At 35.2% G+C, this 6,259-nt stretch overlaps 1 pseudogene; it reads right to left on the reverse strand.

Annotated features, from left to right (window-relative positions):
* Positions 1-1,879: 1,879 nt before the first annotated feature.
* LOC148113317 (uncharacterized) lies at positions 1,880-3,818 on the reverse strand (annotated as a pseudogene).
* Positions 3,819-6,259: the final 2,441 nt, after the last annotated feature.

A 6,259-nucleotide genomic window follows, 5' to 3' on the forward strand; every position in this document is an offset into this window, starting at 1 on the left:
TAATGTACCTTCCAACAAAGTACAATTAGTTCATTTAGTTGGTTTCTGTCTGGTTTACCTGACAGATGACATCAATCTTGCAAGTTTGAAAGTGGGACTGGGTTATCTGATGGACCATCTCTCTCTGATTACATCAGGTTATCCCATTAGATGTGACAGAGAAGGTATGATGTAGATACCATCTGTTAAGGACTTCTAATGGTGAGGGCCAGAATGTTGCTATTCTCTGCCATGGTTCCTATATTGTGGAATATTTTCCCGTCCTTTGGTCAGGTTAGCTTCATTCCTGTTAATGTTACGGCAGTGTCCCAAGACTTGGGGATCCCAAAGAAGAGTAATTTTTTATGATTGCTGTCCTATCATGGTTGATATATGTACTCTATCCATGTCTTTTGGTTGTATATTTGAATTTTTGTTAATATTTGAATTTTTATTTTTTAAATTATTGTTTTTATTTACTTCTTTTATTTGATTGTTGCATCCTACCCAGAATCATCCTTGTGAGTGGTCAGCCATATAAATTTGATAGATAAATGAATAAATATGCGAGGAAACCCTAAATAAATCAAACTAGCTCAACAAATACAATATTAAATACTTGCTAAGAACAGTATATAAGAAGTTGTAGCTACCAGGATTTCTCTGTTCTGAGTTAGAGCAAGAACATAATTAAAAGCATGACATTGTCAGAAGCTTTATGGCCATCTTAATTAAGGGCACAACTGGCTAAAGAATTTACAGTACCTAGCTGTTAAAATACTAGCAATTGCATTTAGAAAGGAATTAAGTCTAAATTTCAGATAGAATAAAATGTTTGCCTGATTTAGGCTTAATTATGATATTTACTTCATTAAAATTAAAAGGCATATTTTGTACCTTCAGTACAAAATATTAATAAAATAAGAGAAAGTTCAATTATACTTTTTATATATTAAAAAAACATCAGATCCAGGGGTCTTCCTTTGTTTCGTAGATTTAATTGTATTGGCAAGTTCTTTTTAAAAAATGGCAAAATAAGATTAATAATTTTGTCTTTCAAAAGGGGTACAATTTGATTTTTTTTTTAATGCTCTCAGTAGGATAGGGTAGTGTCCTCATTTTGCAATATGATCGCTCTCAAGTTATGTCTAGATTTTTAGACATCTAGTCTAATAAAATCATAAATATTAGTCTAACCCAAAAATAAAATAAAATAAAATATGCACATTTGTTTTTTATTCCATATCACTGCTAAGTTGGCAACACTTAAGTAAGAATTGTCTGCCTGTTCAAATCTGCACAAAATTATGGCAAATAATAGAACAAGAGACTAAGCAAGCTCAATTATGATGCTTGGCTGATGCCTTTGAAAAAAATTGTTTACAATAACGCATGGTTACAATTGCCCCAATTATATTCAGATGTTAGAACTGGCATGAGTTTTCCCCAACAGCAGGTGTTCAGTTTGAGGCTAAGAAGAAGAAGAAGAAGAAGCATGCAAGCCAGCATAAGCACTTGTTGGACATATAGACTTTTCAGGACCTCCTTCCAGAAGCAGTAATGGTCTGATCTGAGTAGCTCTCCATGAAATGTATTACTTTCCAGATGTCTACTAAAACACGTGGGGTCAGAGGTTTGGATATGAACCAATGAGTAATAGGAAGTTTAAAAGAAAATGTTATAACATTTTGTTAGTGGGTTACATAGTCTTGTCCTGACAGAAACGTATTGACCCTCCTTTATTAGGGTTCATAAACAGCTTGCTTTTTTAAAAATTTGTCAAGCATATATAAGATTACAGATATGTATAAACATGATTATGAATACATGAAATGGATATGAATAAATGGGGACATTAGGACAGGGACGGTAGGCACATTGGTGTGCAAATACATGCCCCTTACAGACCTCTTAGGTATGGGGTGAGGTCAACAGTGGACAGTCTAAGGTTAAAGTTTTAGTGGTTTGGGAAAGAAACCACAGAGTCATGTAGTGCATTGCAGGCATTGACCACTCTGTTGCTGAAGTCATATTTTCTGCAATCAAGTTTGGAGAGGTTTACCTTAAGTTTGTATCTATTGTGTGCTCGTCTATTGTTGTGGTTGAAGCTGAAGTAGTCATTGACAGGTAGGACGTTGTGGCAGATTATTTTATGTACTACGCTTAGGTGAGACTGAAGGCGGCATAGTTCTAAGTTGTCTAAGTCCAAAATTTCAAGCCTGGTGACATAATGTATTCTGTTGCGAGCAGAGGAGTGAAGGACTCTTCTCGTGAAATATCTCTGGACTCATTCAATTGTATTGATGTCCGATATGCAGTGTGTGTTCCAGACAGATGAGCTGTATTCAAGAATTGGGCTAGAAAATGTTTTGTATGCTCTAGTTAGCAGTACAGCATTACCAGAGAAGAATCTACAGAAGATTACGTTAACAACTCAAACAGCCTTTTTGGCAATGTTGTTACAGTGAGCTCTGGCACTGAGATCATTAGATATGAGTACTCCAAGGTAATTGACAGAGTGAGGGTCATCTATGAGGTCGTATCCGCCCAGCTTGTATTTTGTGTTCTGATTTTTCTTGCCAATGTGTAAGACAGAGCATTTGTTAGTTGAGATTTGGAGTTGCCAATTGTTTGGCCATTCTGACACATAGTCAAGGTCTTTTTGAAGGGTAGCAGCATTGTCAGTAGTATTGAATAGTTTTACATCATCAGCGAAGACAATTTTTACTGACTGATTATGTAGATATCAACATTAATGAATCAAAGTTATTCTTTATGGCTATATATATTTAGGGGTCTTTGTTTAAAGTGTTTTAGAAATATGTACTGTTTTTGTTGGATATGTTCCCTTTTGCACTGTTTTTATTTTTATTTATTTATTTTATTTATTTACTTACTTACAGGACTTATATGGTCATCTACCTCATATAATGACTCTAGGTGGCTCACAACTATCAGTAAAACATAATTAAAATCATACCCTTCCTCCCAGGTCTAGACTAAACATCTTCACAGCTCAAACCCCCATCTAGCCAATGCTCAAGAAAAGAGCCAGTCTTCATCATCTTTTGGAAGGCTAAATTAGTAGGGGGATCCCTATGATCTCTGGTGGGATAATGTTCCAAAGGGATGCCTTAGGGGTCCATCAGATAACATCTAAGGAGTTTAGAGCACCCTTATTCTGTATACTCAGTAAGATAGGAAAAACGGTCCTGCAAGTAACCTGGTTCAGTGCCATATAGGACTTTAAGGTGATTACTTTGAATTGCACCCAAAACAACTGGAAGCCAGCACAGTAGTTGTTATGTGCAGCTGTATTCTGTATCAGTTGCAGTCTCTGGATTGTCTACAAGAGTACCTCCATGTAAAGTACATTACAGTAATGCAAACAGGAGGTGACTAAGGCATGAGTGACTGTGAACAAGGCCGTCCAGTCCAGGAATGATTGCACTACATAAAGTCACAATTACATTAAAGCAATTATAGTGCCAGTCTCAAGTATCTTTCCTTTACACAAATATCACATGTTCTACATTAAACAGGATATAAATTCTAGCAGAATCCCTTCCTAATGTTAATGAACAATGAGCAGCCAATACAAATATGACATTTAAAAAAAAATTGTAGTAGTTCTTTTTAAATATCAAAAATATCAGGTACATGTTTCATAGGCTCCTATATTAACATGCACAAATTTAAAAAATAATAATTTTTAAAAGCTAACATCTAGCTGGTTCCCTTCTCACCCAAAAATTGTTTTGCAATCCAAACTGCTGCTGCTTCTCCCATTTCAAATATTGACATTTGTCTGGATGAGTCTTGTTGTTTAAATTGTCCATGGATCAATGTACTTTAGCCTCCATAGCCAAGAAGTAAGATTTGTCTCAGTTGGAATGATCTTAACTGGGGCCGCTGTCCTATATGATCCTCATGCTACTTTTGAATATTTTAAAATTCAGCCTCTAAAACTAATTTAAGTATATCAATGATTTGTTTTTGCAGCTACAAATGTTGCAGTACTATAGATCAGCAAAGTGATCCTCATGTAAGTGTCAACTCCTTTAGGCCACATTGGCTAAGCATGATAGAAATTGGTTCGAAGTACTTGGACAGCTGTAAATTGTTCTGAACTGAACATAATTCGACTAAATGAGTGTAAAATTGTTTCTTATTTTCACTTATTCACTACTTCACTTTGTTTTGAGTTACTTAAACGTATTCATTTTGTTATAATTGATAATATTTTTAATATACTTTATAGCACAGTTGTGTGGATTTACAGTTTAATTAAAACATATTTGTGTCCGGAAATCTTTCTTGCTGGTCCTGAATTGCTCAGCTAATACTGAAAAGGATCTCAGTGTTCATCCAAGAACCTTGATTGAGATGACTAATGATGATCTCATTCCAAGGAGAAGTTTTGAGTTGAAGAGAGACCTGTTGATTACTTCTTTTCTCCCATATGGAAGTTAATATATTTTGTTATTGTTGTTTTGGCATAGCTTCAAAAACTTTATTGTTATTATGCAACAACAAAACCTATGTCATAATATATAACACTATTAGCAATATTTATTTATTTATTTATTTATTCAGCTTATAGGCTGGCCAATTCCCAATGATTCTGGGAAAATGGCTAGGTGGCCTCTAATTTTCCTTTAATATCCCTTCAAACTCTATGATCTAATGATCTCCAGAACAGGCCTTTGATAACTTTTAGATATGGATGTCCTCTTAGTTTGGTTTTTTTTAAAAAGTGAAGATGTCAGGCACAATGGTATGATTGAAGTTCCACCCACTGTGCTGTGAAGATCGTGCAACACATGTGGAATTCAGCCATAGTCGTGTCTTGACTTTTTCTTTTTACTATATTCTGCAGACACCCCAACCTCTCAAGCAGATGTGGGAGATCCAGGAAAGATAAGTTTTACTGGTAGACAAAATTGAATACAACTGTAATGCAAAACTCATAAACTCTTATAATAATTTTAAAGCAATTCTATTTGCAAGATAAAAAGAGTAAATCAAAGAGTAGCATCTGCAAAGGGGGCAAAGGGGAAGCCAGAATGAGTAAAGGAACATCAAACTGCTGCGATCCAAGTACGCAGCAGATCTACTGAGCATTGGAACATGTAAAAATAAAAGGTGGAGCTTATGACCCTTTGCTGTATTTTAACAAAAGCTATAAATCCTCCCAGGTCTCTGGCTACCAAATAGGAGCTGAGCCAATGACCCCGGATAAGACAATGCTGCCAGCCTAAATATATTTTAAATATAAAGCTGAAAACAAAACAAACTTGGTGACTAAATGATCTCCCAGTTTAGCCCAAAGAAAGTTCTTCTCTAACCCCAGAGAAAATGCTCAATATTCCAGCTAACATCTGTTAGCACTATCAAAACAAATAAATGTTACTTGTCTTGGTAGCATAATGCATGGAAGAGTTTTTCAAACAGGCAAGTGTATATTTTGTTGAATGTGAGACTGCAGACTGAGGCATATGGCAAATCTGCTATTTAGGTATATGGTTTATGTGCATACATTTGCAATTCCCTCAAATCAATATCCATAAAAATGGAGGGTGCCTTAGTAAGATGAGAAATCTTGCAGTTCCACATTAACAGCTTTCTTCAATCTCTCTGAATTCAGTAGGAGGGTAGCTGCCTGTATATAAGATTACAACTAGGAAAATTACTCATCTGGATAATTTTCTCTTCTGCCTTCAGATAAATGTTGATCTATGCACAACACTGACCTCTAGAGTAAAATTTGATGTTTGGCTTCACCAAAAGGTGCCTGGTTTTTGTACAGAACTACACTTTCTGAAGTATGTGATAATATTTTCTTATTAATTCTTATTAATTAAAATCTATTACATTGTTAAGTGAAAATATAAGGGTGTAAAATACAATAGCAATCTGTATACTAAGATGCTGAATTATTCTTTTTAAAGTTTTCCCTTTTAAGCAGAATATCATGAACTTTTTCACATGAATGCTATTCCTTTTTTCTTTTCGTAAAGATATTACTTACTCCATTCTTCAACCACAAAAGTATTCAAAGCTACTGACACATAAAGGATGTTTTCTAGTAGGGAGACTGCCAAAGACATAGGAAATAAGTCTTAAGCCTATGCAAGGGTGGCTTGAGGGACCTTTACAAAGATGAAACTAGTTGCCTCATTGAGATGTGCTCTGCCATTCTGCAGCCTCTTTTGGTATTGCAATGGTTGGAAACTGTTTTGTGCTGTGGAAGAAGATGTAGCTGACAGGAGTGTCAAAC

This window comes from Pantherophis guttatus, chromosome 5, assembly GCF_059756535.1.
Source record: "Pantherophis guttatus breed Tessera chromosome 5, ASM5975653v1, whole genome shotgun sequence".
Classification (NCBI taxonomy): domain Eukaryota; kingdom Metazoa; phylum Chordata; class Lepidosauria; order Squamata; family Colubridae; genus Pantherophis; species Pantherophis guttatus.